Here is a 16218-nt window from a genome sequence, read left to right as displayed (position 1 = left end):
ATGTTTTTATCAGGAATGTGTGTTGGGATTTTGTCAAATGCCTTTTCTGTTTCATTTGATATCATCATGTGATTTTTCCTTTTATTAATTATATTTGTATTTGTTATTAAATTATTTTGTGAAGTTTTTTGTTATTTTTAAATATTGAACATTCCCTGCATAGTTGGTATGAATTCTATTTGGTCATGATTTTTTTTTTTTTTTTGACATTTTGTTGGATGCTTTTTGCTAGGATTTTGTTGGGAATTTTTGCATCTCTGTTACATGAGGGATATTGGTCTAAAATTTTCTTTCTTTTATGATGTCTTTGCCTGGTTTTGGAATCAGAGTTATACTTGCTTACTAAAATGAATTCAGTAGTTTTACATCCTTTTCTATATTATGGAATAGTTTGAACAGAATTGGTGTCAGCTCTTCTCTGAACATTTGGTAGAATTCACCGGTAAAGGCATCTAGGCCTGGACTTTTTTTACTTGGGAGTTTTTACTGACTTGATCAATTTCTTCTCTTGTTATATAGGCCTGTTCAAGTCTTCTACTTGAGTCTGTGTTAAGATAAGTTAGTTGGGTATTCCTACATGTGTGTCCATTTCTTTTCGGTTTTCAGATTTGCTGGAGTACAATGCTTCATAGTATTCCGTTGTTATTCTTTTGTTATTTCCATTTGTTCTGCTGTGACATCACCTATGGAATTTCGTATTAGGGTCATCTGTATGACCTTCTTCTCTTTTGTTAGATTTGCCAATTATTTGTCAATTTTATTAACCCTTTCAAAGAACCAACTTCTAGTCTTGATTCTTTCTATTGTATTTCTATTTTATTGATTTCTCCTCTGACCATTATTATTTTTTTTCTTCTAGTGGCAGGAGATGTATTTGCTGCTCTTTTTCTAATGTTGGAGATATTTGGTTTAGGTGTTGATTTTGGCTCTTTCTTGATTTTGGATTTGTGCATTTTATTGCTATAAATTGCCCTCTGAATACTGCTTTTGCTATGCCCCAAAGGTTTTGGTACGTTGTATTTTCATTCTCACTTGACTCAAGGAATTTTATAATTTTTAATTTCATGTTTCATGTGATCTATTACCCAGTAGCTTTTGAGAAGGGTGTTGTTTAAATTCTGTGTATTTGACTTCGTTTCCTTGGTGTTCCTATTGTTGACTTCTAATTTGATAGCCTTGTGATCTGAGAAGATGCTTTGTTGCATTTGAGGGTTTTTAGTTTATTGAGGTTTGCTTTGTGGCTTAACATATGGTCTATCCTGGACAATGTTCCTTGTGCACTGGAAAAGAATGTATATTGTGATATTGTTGGATTGAGTGCTCTGTATATGTCTGCGAGGTCAAGTTGGTTGATTGTGTTGTTTAACTCGTCTGTGTTTTTGTTAAGTTTCTTTCAAATTACTGTGTCCTTCATAACAAGTGGTGTATTATAACCACAGGTTAGCAGTTCAAATCCACCAGCCACCCCTCGTAAACCCTATACAAGATTACTTTGAGTCAGACTTGACTGCACGACACTTCATAACAACTACTGTAATAGAGTTGTCTAGTTCTTTCTTCAGTTCTGTTAGAACTTGATTTATCTATTTTGATGCACTTTCATTGGGGGCATAGGTATTTATTCAGGTTATGTCCTTTTGTTTGGTTCATCCCTTAGTCATGATACAATGTCTATATTTGTCTATACTGTTTTTTCCTTAAAGTTTATTTTATCAGAGATTAAAATTGTTAACTCTGCTTGTCTTGGATTGCCATTAGCTTGATATATTTTTCCTATCCTTTATTTTTCAATCTATTTCTTCTTTTGGTAGATGTTTCTTTTGTAAACAGCTTCTTGAAAGATCCTGTTTTCTTATCCATTCTGTTACTCTTTGTCTCTTGTGCATTTCATCCATTTACATTCAGTGTAATTGCTGATGGATATGAATTGATGGCTGCCATTTTGGTGTGTGTGTGTGTGTGTGTGTGTGTGAGATGCTTCTTTTTCCCACATACTTTTCTTCCAGAGTCCATTTTGTGGGTTTTCTTTTCATTTTCTTCATTTCTGTTGTGTTCATGTTTACTAAATCTTTCTGATTTTACTCTTTTTTATTTTGCTGTGAAGGTGTACTCCTTTTCTTTGAGGTTATCCTGTGATTAATTATTATTATTTTTTTACTTGTTTAAACCAGTTTGTTTTATTTTGACATCTAGTAGACTTCCTGGCCATTTGGAAGTTCTGTCTCTATACTCTTCTCTCTTTTTGCTTTGAAGTTGACTTCATTATAAATTGATACTTCTTCTTCCACATTCAGGCTTGTAGATTTATTTTATTTTCACTTCTTCTATATGTGGATTGGAGTTTTGGATTGGCTCTGTGGGTTAATGCACTGGACTGCAGAGTCGGTTTGAATGGCAATGTTGGTGGTTCAAGCTCACCAACTGCTCCTTGGAAACCCTATAGAGGGTTACTATGGGTCGAACTGACTCATTGGCACTTAGCAACAACAACAACATATATGGATTGAACTCTGGGTGTTGTTCCAGCAAACACTCAATCCAGTTCTCTAACATATCCTTGAAGTTCAGGCTTCCAGGGTTTTATTCTGTGTCTGTTTCATTATGTCTCTTGTATCTTCATTGTAGAGGGTCCGTGCACTATGTCTGTCTAGTCTGCCATCTTGCTAGAAATCAGGGAGGGGATTCCTAAGTCTTTTTGGATAGTTCCAATCTCATTTTTCAGTTGTGTTTGAGCAGAATAGGTTCATAAAAGCACAAGCAAAAACTTTGAGAACTGACCCAAGATTTCAAACTCTGTCTACAGAAAGGAAGTCTGAACTTGTGGTCAGCAGTTAATTGGGTTGGTGACCCAATGAAACAAAGCACCAGCATCTTCCAGAGGATTCCTGTGGAACTCAGAGTCAGTACAATATCATATTCATGTGTGCATGATACCATCCAGAATTACTTGACCTACAAAGAAAAAGAAAAGTGTGATTGATTTTCATGTAAAAACCCAAACAGATGTTAACCCCAAGATGATTCAGATGTTGGAATTATCAGACAAGGACTTTAAAGCAACTGCTATTATCTTTACAGTACTCCTGGTGTGGCACTGTAATGGACTATGAACCAAAAGGTCAGGGTTAAAGCCTACCCTCCCTCCCTTGGAAAGCCTGTAAAGTGTCACTGTAAGTCAGAATTGACTCTATTGTCCTTAGCAACAACAGCATTATCTTTAAGGTCTATGAAATAAAACACTTGATGTAAACAGAAAGTAGAAATTTAAAGCAGAGAAAAAAAAAGTTATTAAAAGAACCAAAAAAAAAAAATTAGTTTTCACCAAAAAATGACAATCTTTAAACATTCACTGAATGGGCTAATTATCACAGTGGAGACAAATTAAGGTAGATGAAAAGAAATAATCCAATGCGAAAACATGATTGAAAAAAAGCATGACAGATCTTCAGGGAGAAGTGAGAAAAGATCAAAAGATCTGAAATGTGTCACTGGAATTTCAATAGGGGTATAAAAATATATTGATACAGAAAAAAAGATATTTGAAGAAATAATGACTGAAAATTCCCCAGATTTAAAGGACATATGCTTACAAACCCAAGAAAGCTCAGTGAACTTCAACTAGAATAAGCTTAACGAACACTCTGGTTGGAGACATCATAATCCAATCATGGAAAGCCAAAGATAAAGACAATATTTTGAAAGGAGCTAGAGGGAAAATACACAGGACAGTAAGGGGAGTAATAATTTGAAACCACGCAGATTTTCCATGAGAATCCATGCAGACCATGGAGCAAGATACATATCATGTTGAGAAAGTAAGTGTCAATCCAGAATTCTGCATTGAACAAAAACATCTTTTAAGATGGAAGACAAAATAAGAATATTCTTAGATGAAGGAAAACTAAAAATAACTTGTTACAAGCTGGTCTATTTTACACGAAATATAAAAAAAAGTTCTTACTGATGGAGGAAAATGGTACTAAGGGAACTAGACTCTTCCCCAGTAATGAAAAAAACAGCAAAAATCATCAATAGTTTTGTTGTTGTTAATGCCATAGAGTTGGTTCTGTCTAACCCATAGCGACCCTGTATAGGATTTCCTAACAGAGGCTGGTGAGCTTGAACTGTTGACCTTCTGTGTCAAACTGACCTTTCAATCCAGCGCATTAACCCACAGATCCACACCAGGATTTCATAAATAGCTTACAAAATGGAAAAGCCTTCTTTCCCTCTTAAATTATTTCTAATACTTTTGACAATTGCCAGCAATAATTATAACCTTGTCTGATGGGGTTCTCAGTATATGTTGTTGTTGTTGTTAAGTGCCGTGGAGTTGGTTCCAACACATAGTGACCCTGCACAGGGTTTCCGAGGCTGTAAATTTTTACAGGAGCAGAATGCCTCATCTTTCTCCCACGGAACCACTGGTAGTTTCGAACTGCTGACCTTGAGGTTCACATCTCGATTCGTAACCACTACGCTACAGATATAAAATATGTATCATAGTGGTTACAGCAGTTATAAACTACCAATGGTACCAGGGGAGAAAGATGAAGCTTTCTGCTCCCTTAAAGATTTACAGCCTCAGACTATGCCGAGTTGCTAGGAGTCAGAACCGACTCCCCAGCACACAACCACCCCCATCAATGTTGTGATACGCCACTCATCTGTCCTTTTGTTGGGCTGTGGTAGCTATTGTGTTGCTGTGATTCTGGAAGCTACGTCATGGATTTTAGGGTCAACCATGGTGGACAGTTTTCAGCTGAGCTTCTAAAACAGATTAAGAAGAAGTAGAGATGGAAGCTTCTGAATAGTTAGTCACTGAAAACCTTATGAGTAGCACTGGAACATCGCAGGATACTGCCAGAAAATTGAATACCGAAACATGATGAAGAGCACCAGAGTAGTGTAGGATATAGTGCTGGATGATGTACCCCTCAGGTTGGAAGGCACTCAGAATGCTACTTGGGAACAGCATACTCCTCAAAGCAGAGTTAACTGTGATGATCCATTTGGAGTAAAGATTTCAGGACCTTTATTTGCTGATGGACACAACTCAAAATGAGTAGAAACAGCTGTAAACATCCGTTAATAATCTGAACTTGAAATATGCAAAGTATGAAGCTAGGAAACTTGTAAGTGTCTAATATGGAAATGGAACGCATTTCAATGGGTCAATATTCTAGGCATTAGTGAGCTGAAATAGACCAATACTGGCCTTTTTGAATCTGATGATTCCATGATTTCTGTGCCTGGAATGACCAATTAAAGAGGAATGGCATCACATTTATCATCATCATAAAAAAAAAAAAAAAGTCAAGATCTATCTTGAAGTGCAACGCTGTCTGTGGTAGGATCATATCCATAGGTTTATAAGGAAGCCCAGTTAATACCACCATTATTCCAATTTACACACCAACCACTAAAGCCAGTGAGGATGAAATTGAAGAATTCTACCAACTTCTTCAGTCTGAAATTGATCAAACATGCCATCAAGATGTGCTGATAATTATCAGTGACTCATATGCAGAGGTAGGAAACAAAGAGGAAGGATTAAGTCATTGGCCCTGGTGATAAAACTTCCAGGAAATTAAGTAACATATTTGTAAATTCATGGATCAAAGATGAAACCAAGACAGAAACTAGGGCACATTTTTCTTGAATAGGAAACAAAGATGGTACATGTCAAAATCTAATGGGGAGAAACTGGAGAGTCCCAGCTTAGGGGACGGAGTGTCTATTGAGATGGATGAAAGACTTTGGAAACGGATGATTGTGGCGGTTGCACAGTCTCGTGACAATTCACATTTCTGAATTGAACACGTCAAAATGACTCAAGTGGCAAATGTTTGGTCATATATGAGGCTGAGTCAAATACAGAGTAACCTAGTATTGCTACTAGGGTTCCAGCTCCTACATAACATGACTTTATTCCAAATCCATGTCTTTGTGATCAGTGGATGGCTAAAGACAAGTTCTGTCAGTGATACACTTGTCTGATTCTCCTTAGTGTGTCTGCAACTAAAAGGACCAATGACTTCCAAGGGGATCTACTGGGCCAATTAAATCCAAGGCAGGGAGTTCAGCTCAGAATGTTATGGTGACTGTTTTGGGGGGACTTCCAAGGGGTAACATGGCTAGATTTTCCTGAAGGACACTGGACAATCCCAAGGAGTTATAATGAGGAAATGTAAGAAAATGGAAAATTGTATCGCTGAGAAAAAGGTGAGGAATTTGCCACATAATAATTTTTTTCCATCATGATAATACACTTGCTCATTCTTCAAGGTTAGTGGTAGGGACAGAGCAGGAACCGAACAATGAAATTTTTGGTTAAGGAAAGATATCTTCTGATCAACTTGGCCCTCATTTAAAAGTGATAGGTCTGACAGCTACTTCTCTAGCCAATGCATGTTGTCGCTAAGTGCCGTTGAGTCGGTTCTAAACCATAGCCATCCTGCATAGGGTTTCCGAGGAGTGGCTGGTGAGCTTGAACTCCCAACCTTGCAGTTCAAACCGATGCTGCAGACCAGCGCACTAACCCACAGCGCCACCAGAAAGAACTCCATCCCAATGCATGGTCATGACCATTTCCCAACCATCGACTGCATATTCATAATGTCCCTTGCTTACTTCCTGATTGAGTGTATGAATAAGCTGCCCACCTTATAACCAAGTTGGTCTTGGGGACTTACTCCTTCCTGACTCACTCCTTGCTTGGCCAATTGGAGTAAAACCTTCCTCTTTTCCCTTCAGTTTACCTCAATGTTTGCTTTTCCCTGAACCAAGTGAAACCTGGGTTGGTAACATTTTGCAACAATACTTTTTGACTTACATTGATATATTCCACCACAATAAAGCAAAATAAAGTTTGTGGAGGCAACCGAGCAGTGTTTAGAGAGAAGCTTGTCTCTGTAACTGCTGATATAAAAGTCCCAAAGCTTAGGGAGGATGTCAGTGACTGAGACAGAATTGGGGGTCATTCTCACACAAATTGGAATCCCTGGGTGGCACAGTTAAGTGCTCAGCCACTGAAAAATTGGTGACCTTAGAATGTAGGTCTGGCCATCGGCTTCTGAAAGGTTGCCGCCTAACCCAGTAGAGCAGTACTCTACTGTGCAGGTGGGTTGGAATTGACTCAAGGGCACACAGCAACAGCAAACACCCAGGTTAAGTGGACTGATGAAAATTTCACCCTGAGGAAAAGTAGAAGTCCAAACATGAACTCTCAAACAAAAACAAAACAAAATGAAACAAAACTCCACACACACACAATCTGACTCGGCGATTATATAGGACAGAACAGAATGGTCCCTGAGGGTTTTTGAGACTGTAAATCTTTAAAGTTGCAGATTGCCTGAGGAGTGCCTGGTGGGTTTGAACCACCAAGCTTATGGTTAGCAGCGCAATGCTTAACCCACAGTGTCACTCACTTTAAGAGGAGTACCGTATAGACAGAAGGGGAGGGAAGGGAGAAGCACTGAGTGGAGTAAGTACTATTAGTCTCTCACTTCACATCACCCACCAATGAGGTAGACCGCAGCACAGACCTCATCCACACAAGCAGGAAAGTGGCGAGTCCGAACCCAATGGATCACAGCTGTTTGTTCATACTCAGCCTTTAGCTGCAGTCTCTTGAAAGGCCACCAGATGGCGAAACAGCATCATCAAAACGTCTCAGATTCCGGGCGTTCTTAATGTTAGGTTCCCTCAAAACCCTGTATAGGGTTTCCAAGGAGTGGCTGGTGAGTTTGCACCACGGACCTTGTGGTTCAAACCGACCTTTCGGGCCAGCGCATTAACCCACAGTGCCACACCAGGACTCCCAGCGTTTGTAATAATGGTGTGTTAGTTAGTGTCTCCTTGCCTGTGTGGAATCCTGCACTCACTATCTGCCAGGGCACTGCTGGTTCATTCCACAGATATTGACTGAGTACGCACCACATGCCAGTTACCGGGGCTACCATTGTGAACAAGAAATCTCCCTTCCCAGGAGAGTGGTTGGGGTACAGACACACCCCAAAAAAGCAAACAAGGACAGTACCAAAAATCCCATGGCTGTGGAGTCAATCCTTCCCCATGGAGACCCCGTAGGAGAGGGGAGCTTTGCTCTGTAGAGCTTCTGAAGCTGTACATCTTTCTGGAAGCAGCCAGCCTCATCTTTATTCCATGGAGCAGCTGGTGGGTTTGTACCACTGACCTTTTAGTTAGCAGTCCAATGCTTGACCCAGCGCACCATCAGAGCTCCTTAAAGATGATATGAAAGTCTACTGAAACGTATTCAACATCGTAACCACACCTGAGCCTCCCCTGACAGATGGGTAGTGGCTGCAATTGAGATCCAACGGAAGCTGGGTCTCCCCACCAGAAGACCAGAACCCTACTATGGGGCTACTTGTGCTGTGGTCACTCAGTGGGTGACTCGCTGGTGACAGCCGATTAAGAACAATAGACACAAGCATACTAGAAAAATGTGCCAGTGAGAGGTGCAGAACGTGGACCAAGATGCAGGACAGCCGAGAAGGCTACCTCCAACCCTCTGTGACCTGCTACCGGACAAGCCTGGGACCACATGTGGCCAACTAGATTCCAGCCAGATTTCTTGCTTCTTGTCACCTCCCAGCACTGCTAGTCCCCCTATGGGGGTCTCTTTCATGATAGGTGCCAATCCCATTCTAAAGGACACAAATTCGTCTTTAATGGTTCATTGTGTTAAACAACACTAAGATTTATGTCTTAGCACACAGATCTTTGTTCTCTTGTTTGATCACCTCCCTCGTGTAGATTAACTGGACTCCTGGTGTGGCACTCTAGGATCAGCAGTGGACTGCAAACCACAAGGCCGTCAGTTCAAACCCATCATCTGCTCCTTGGAAACCCTACACAGGGTCGCTTGAATTGGAACCGACTCGACGACACTTAACAACAACAAATAGGTAAATTATTTGATTCTACCTTAACTCGTTTCAACAATGAAGTGCATGAAGGAAGGCAGTGGACAGACCAAAGTTCAATTTAAACTACAGTGAAGGAGAGTCCTGTTTCCTCCGCGTTTCTCATTTACTGTCTGTAACTTCTTCCAGTGACAGCCACTGAGGACCGTCCCATGAAACTTGTGTTCCAGACAGAGAAATCAAACCACTGTCTCATCCTCCAGATGCGTAAAGATTTAGTGACCTTGAAGTCTCCTGATTGCTTTGCAACTAGGTTTTCTTGTTCCTGCTCTCATTTAGAGGGGTGATAGGAGAAAAAGAGGGGGGCAGCAGGGCAATGGAGTCGCTGTGGAGATCAGGGTGTGTGGACCATATCCCCAACACTGAGTTGTTGTTAAGTGCCATCGTAGCAACTTTGTATAGGGTTTCCAACGAGTGGCTGGGTTCTATAAAGAAAAACGTGGCATCAGGATTGGAGGAAGACTTATTAATAACCTGCGATATGCAGATGATACAACCTTGCTTGCTGTAAGTAAAGAGGACATAAAATACTTACTGATGTAGATCAAAGACCACAGCCTTTGGCATGGATTGTATCTCAATGTAAAGAAAACACAAATCCTCACCCCTGGATCAATAAACAACATTCTTATCGATGGAGAAAAGCTTGAAGTTGTCAAAGACTTCATTTTACTCAGCTTAGTCATCAACAGACACGGAAGCGGCAGTCAAGAAATCAAACTACATTTTGCATTAGGCAGATCTGCTGCATAAGACCTCTTTAAAGTGTGGAAGAGAAAAGATGTAGTTTGAGGACTAAGGTGTACCTGCTCCAAGCCATGGTATTTTCAGTAAACTCATATGCATATGAAAGTTGGGAAATGAATAAGGAAGACCTTAGAAGACTTGATGCATTTGAGTTATAGTGTTGGAGGAGAATATTGAAAGTCCTGTGAACTGCCAAAAGAACAAACCAATCTGTGTTGGAAGAAGTACAGCCAGAGTGCTCCTTGGAGGCCAGGATGGCCAGACCTGGTCTCTCAGACTTCGGACATAGTATCAGAAGGGAGCAGTCACTGGAGAAGAACATCATGCTTGGTAAAGTGGAGGGTCAGAGAAAAAGAGGAAGATTCCCCCAAACAAGATGGATTAGCACAGTGGGCTCAATTTTAACAACGATTGTGAGGTTGGCATGGGACTGGGCAGTGTTTTGTTCTGTTGTACATGGGATCTCTTTGAGTTGGTGCTGAAACCACAACAACATATAAGTATTGATGCCTTTGAGTTGTGGTGTTGGAGGTGAATATTAAAAGTACATGTACTGTCAGAAGAACCACCCATCTGTGGTGGAAGTACAGCCAGACGCTCCTTTGAAGCCAGGATGACCAGACTTCACCTCTCATCCTTTAGACGTATTATCAGGTTGGACCACTCCCTGTAGAATGACATCATGCTTCATAAAATAGAGAGTAAAAAAGAGGAAGACCCTAATAGGATGGATCTGCACAGTGACAGCAACAAGGGTCTCACCAGAGCAAAGACTGTGAAATTGGCTCAACACTGGGCAGTGTTTTGTTGTGTTGTGCATAGGGTCACTATGAGTTGGTACTGACTTGATGACACCTAACAACAACAACAAAAACAACAATCTGTGGAAGCCTACAGCCTTACCATTCTGCCATGGGTTTCGAACCATTGGCCTTTCTCTTAGCAGCCCATGCTTACCCCAGTGTGCCACCATGACTCTTTAATTGCACATTGTAAAGCGCCATCGAGTCAACTCTGATTTTCTGTCAGATTTCCAAGGAGCAGCTGTAGTTTGAAATCCACTGCTGACCCTACGTTGCCACATTGGAGGTGGTTATGTGCTGTCGAGTTGGTTCCAACTCATAGAGACCCTTTATAGGGCTGTCCGAGGCTGCAAATCTTTACAGGAGCAGAAAGTCTCATCCTTCTTCTGCAGAACGGCTGGTAGTTTCAAACTGCTGACCTTGAGGTTAGCATCTCAACTTGTAACCATTTTGCTACCACAGCTCCTTCCAGTGCCACATTAGAGAGTCCCAAGTGTAGTAATTCTAATAAAAAGTAATTGAATGGTGCAAGCATTGCTTTCGGCATTCTGAGGGAAATGTCAGGTGATGATGGAAAACAGTGGGACATGTTTTCTAGGGGGGTGTGTTTTCAGCAGTTCTGTGAGTAAGTCCTACAGTGGTGCTGGAGGGTCCTGGAGGGTCCTGGACTAGGTGCTCTTGTCCCTGGCAGCAGACAGAGCACTGGGGCTGATTGTGAGATGCGGAAGAGCTCTGTGCTCTGATTGCAGAGGCTGGCTCTCGGTGAGTTGTGAGGGCGAGCTGTAATCTCAGTGACCTGCGCCTTCAAAAATTCATTCTGGTGACCATCTGGAGTGTGGGTGGGTGGGTGAGTATTATGAGTTACATTGTGGGTCCCCAAGATACATACTGACATTCTAACCTCTGTACCTATGTACCCTGTTTAGAAAGAAGGCGTTCTTTGTGAGTTTAACTAGATCATACTCATGTTGAGTGGGTTCTAAATCTCATCACTTGTGAGATCCAAAAACAGCAGTTTAGTCTCAGAGACAAACACGCTCAGACCGTATGAGTATGACCTTGGGGCCGATGAAGACTCGGGGCTTCCAACAAGGAAGGACTTGACATGAAAAAGAAGTCCAATTTGAGTTTTAGCCTGTTCTTTAAACAGGATGTTCCCATCCCCGTGGAATTTGTGTTACAACAGTACTGGGGAACAGATGGTGGGAAAAGCAGGCATAGGAGCAGGTAGTCAGGAAGCCAAGCAGACAGCCATCAAGTCAATTCCAAAGCATAAGAACCCTGAGTAGGTCTGCTCCTTAGGGTCTCTTGAGAGTATAAATCTTAATGGGAACAGAAAGTCTCATCTTTCTCCTCTGGAGTGGTTCGTGGCTTGGAGCCTCTGACTTTGCTTAACCGCAACATCACAGAGGTCCTATGAACAAGAAGTGGGGTACAAAAGAAGAAAACATTTTTTAAAAACTACAACTGTAGTAAAATATGCATAACATAAAATTTGTCATTGTAATCACTTAAAAAGTCAATCTTGTGTCATTCATTTGATTCACAGTGCTGGGCAACCTTTACCATTTCCCATTTTCAAAATTGCACGTCCCCCAAAAGAAGCTAAGTACCCCTTGGGTAATGCCTCCCCATCCTCCCCTTCCACCAAACCCTGGGCAATCACTCATCTACTTTTGCTGCTGTGCGTTTCCCTATTCTAGATACTCCCTACAGGTGGGTTTATAACGTAGTTGCCCTGTTGTATCTTATTCTTCAAGGGTTATTCATGTGTTAGAGCTTAATGTCTCTCTATGGCTGTGTGGAGAGACCACATCAGCTTCTTCGATCCTCTGCTGATGGACACACAGGCTGCCTCCACCAGTCTTCATTAGCTAGTGTGACTGTTGCCAAAATACTACACGCTGGTAGCGTTAAGCAAGAGGCATCCATCTTCTCATAGTTCTGAGGAATCTTCTGTTGTGTGGCTGGATGCCACTGTGCTCCTCCTTTCACCTGCTGGTGGACATTAGGGTTATTTCCATCTATTGGCTGTTGTGAAGAGTGTGGCGGCAAACATTGATGCACAAGTGTCTATCTGAGTCCCTCTTTCAAGAGCGGGATTACTGGCTGTATGGTAATACTGTAGGATTAACACTGGACTGCAAACCACAAGATTGGCAGTTTAAACCCACCAGCTACACCTCAGAAACCCTATACAGGGTCCCTATGAGTTGGAACCAACCAGATGGCAATTCTGTGTTAACTTCTGAGGAAACATCAGTCTGTTTTCTACAGTGCCTGCGCCATTTACAATCCCACCAGCAATGCCTTAAGGGATGACTTTGTAAAGATGAAGTGTGTTGGAGAATGGCTTTGCTCTCACAAACATCAGGCAGTAGGCAAAGACAAGTTGACAAGCAGGAGATTCGCAGACCATGACGAGGCCACTAAAGGAGGCTGTGTCCTCAGAGCCTTCTGTGTGATACCCAGCATCATTTGTCTCAAAGCAATTCTGGTAGGTTGGTGATAATGCCCTTTTCACAGCAGAAGAAACTGAGTGTCAAGGAGATAAAATGTAGAGTGGACTTCTGGTGTGGTGCCGGTCGATTAGCGCTGCACTGTGAACCACAGGTCTGTAGTTCAAACCCACCAGCTGCTTCTCAGAAACCCTACACAGGGTCACTATGAGCTGGACCCAGCTAGACGACACTTAACAACAACAACAACAATGTGGAGTGGAAAGCAGATTTCGAAGTCACTTTTCTCAGTCCTGTGTTTTCCACATATTTCACCCGGGGTCATGTCCTACGGATATAATGACGTTTATTCACGAACATTTCATCTGTGATGCTTCCTTCAAACCCTCTCATAGGAGGTACCAGGATAGCTCGGATTCCCTGTCTTGCGCCTCCCACCACTGACCAACAGAGGGCTCTAGAGAGCAGCAGTTGTTAAGTGCTGTCGAGTGGATTCGGACCCATAGCGACCCTGTATAGGGTTTCCAAGGAGCAGCTGGTGGGCTTGAACAGCCGACCTTGCAGTTCAAACAGCTTTGCAGTCTGGTGCATTCACCCACAGCACTACACTCCAGACAGCAGCAGTAACACCATGTTTACCTACCTTCCTGTGGGAAGACACCAGCAGAGGGAAGGAGGTCCAAGGGTCTCCTAGACAACGGAATGAATTCAAAGGTGCGTATTTCGGTGTAAGAGCAAGGTGGGAATGGGAAGACTCAGCGATAACAATTTATGCCTACTGAAAATAGTTCTGGTTCTTTGAGATCAGAATGCGTGGAAAGTTTTAAACTGGAGTAATGTCAAAATGTACAAATGGAAGATCAAGGTGAATGCATTTTAAATTCCCACTTCAGTGCTCCTTTAGGTTCACAGCTGTTCTGGGTTCTAAGGTACTTGATGAGCAAGACCAAGATGGGTGTTGTGTGTGTGTGTGTGGTTTTTTTGAAATCGTAGAAAATATCTGGACGCATGATTCTTTGTTTTTGTCTCTGCTTTCCTCTTACCATCCCTCTTCCTTCTTTCCTCACTCTCATTTTTCTTCCTTCCTCTTTTTTTCTCTCTCTCCCTCTTTTCTTTCTCTCTTCTTTTCTCCATTTCCCTCTTCCTCCCTCTCTCACTCCTTTCTTGTCTGTCGCTCATTCTAAACGTCACTGCAGTAAAGCTCTATCTCTCTCTCAAACTAAAAGGATGCTTGCAAAATTGATCCTACAGGTGACCTTTTAAACCTCCACCCTCCCTCATCCCGTCACTATTCCATCACATTTCTTGAAGCCTGCATTTGTCATGACCAGACATTATAATGATAAAGGACCTCAATTCTTTGTTGAATAAGAATTGGCAAACCTGGGTGCTAAGTCTTGAGGAATTCTACCTGTCTGATGAATGGAGGGCCCAGTCTCTCCAGTAGGACAGAGACTCCACATCGGTTCCTGCATTTCTACTTGGTGCCTGTTTGTAGTTGAACCATTTGTGAAACTTTTGAATGTTAGCTGAGATTTTCCAAAAGTCAGAATTGCCTTTCTTCCTGATACAAATTTAATGTCCAAAGTGGGGACCTTACCCTCCCCACTAGCTCAGTCCTTTCAAACTCATTGAAATAAAATCATTGTTAGACTGCCCAAGTTATAAAACATTATACAACAGGGCTTTTATTTCACACACAAACCCCTACAGACTAAACACATCATCAGATTCAATTTACAACGTAAGTAGGAAATCAAGGCGACTCACCCCAGAGGAAGGAACTGGCTCAAGTTCTGTGTGAAGCCACAAGCCAGTAATTTTCACTTTAACCTAGACTGGAAGTCACTCCATGGAAGTTTATCCGAGTAGGATACATTTGCCCTAAACTACTATAAAACTCTCTGGTGTTGTCAACAAATATTTCTAGATGACTAGAGTTTCCATGTCAGAGTCTGAAAACAATTGGGCAGGTGTTTTGAGGAGATGAGTATGTGCTGAATTTAACATATATAAACTATCTGCAGTCTTTTCTCTTCTCTACACACACATACATATGCACACATAATACATATACACACAGGTGCACAACACATGAATATACAAACATACATACACATCCAGAAAATACAGCACACACATGTATACACAATACATGTATACACAAGGACACACCACACACAGCTATACACATATGCACACGGAAGAAGCACATACATGCACACATAATACACATACACACGTGTGCACAGCACAAATCACATGAACACACAGAAGACTGAGAACAAATACATACATGCACATAGCAACATGATCTGACACACATGTACACATGCATACAGCGGACACATGACACACATACAATATGCACACATAATATGCACAACACAGTCACACGCATATGCACAACACAATGCTGTACAACACAACATGCATGTATGCAACACACAGTCACACACATAACATGTGTACACACATGTGCACAACAGTTGCACACATGCACACACAGAGAAAACACAGCGCACATATGTATACATAATGCATACACATCTCTGTGCACAACACACAGTCACATGCACACATAAATGTACATGTACACACAGAAGACACAGCACACATATGCACACATAATGCACATGCATGAAGAACACACACTCAAATTCACACATAAATGTGCACTACACAAATAGCACACATAACACAAGGATATAATGCAGTACATACACACACACAACACATAAAAAAGATACACACACACACGAAGACACAGAGCACACATATGTACACACATGCACACACAGTACCTGTATATGTGTATGGCATAAGTCACACAACTATACATGTACATACTGAAGATACACAGCAACACAAACACACACACATCACATACATAAGGCACACAACACACATGTACACACACATAATACAACGCACTCCACATGTCACATATACATGTACATACAGAATGCTCACAAGCATACACAACTGCTTACACAATAACACACATGTACACAGCACACAGCCACACACATGTACATATACACATAGAAGACCCACACAGCACACACACATGCACATGACACACTTACACACAACACAGTGGCATGCACATACATGCATATACATACCAGGACACACACACACACATAAGTGTATGCACACAGAACAAGAAACACACACACACAGCACACAGGGCACACAGTGCACGTACACACATGTACACGATGCACTAAAATATGTAGATGTACACAATAC

The sequence above is a fragment of the Chrysochloris asiatica genome, unplaced genomic scaffold (genome assembly GCF_000296735.1).
Source record: "Chrysochloris asiatica unplaced genomic scaffold, ChrAsi1.0 scaffold00162, whole genome shotgun sequence".
Classification (NCBI taxonomy): Eukaryota; Metazoa; Chordata; class Mammalia; order Afrosoricida; family Chrysochloridae; genus Chrysochloris; species Chrysochloris asiatica.
This window is presented reverse-complemented; position numbering follows the sequence as displayed.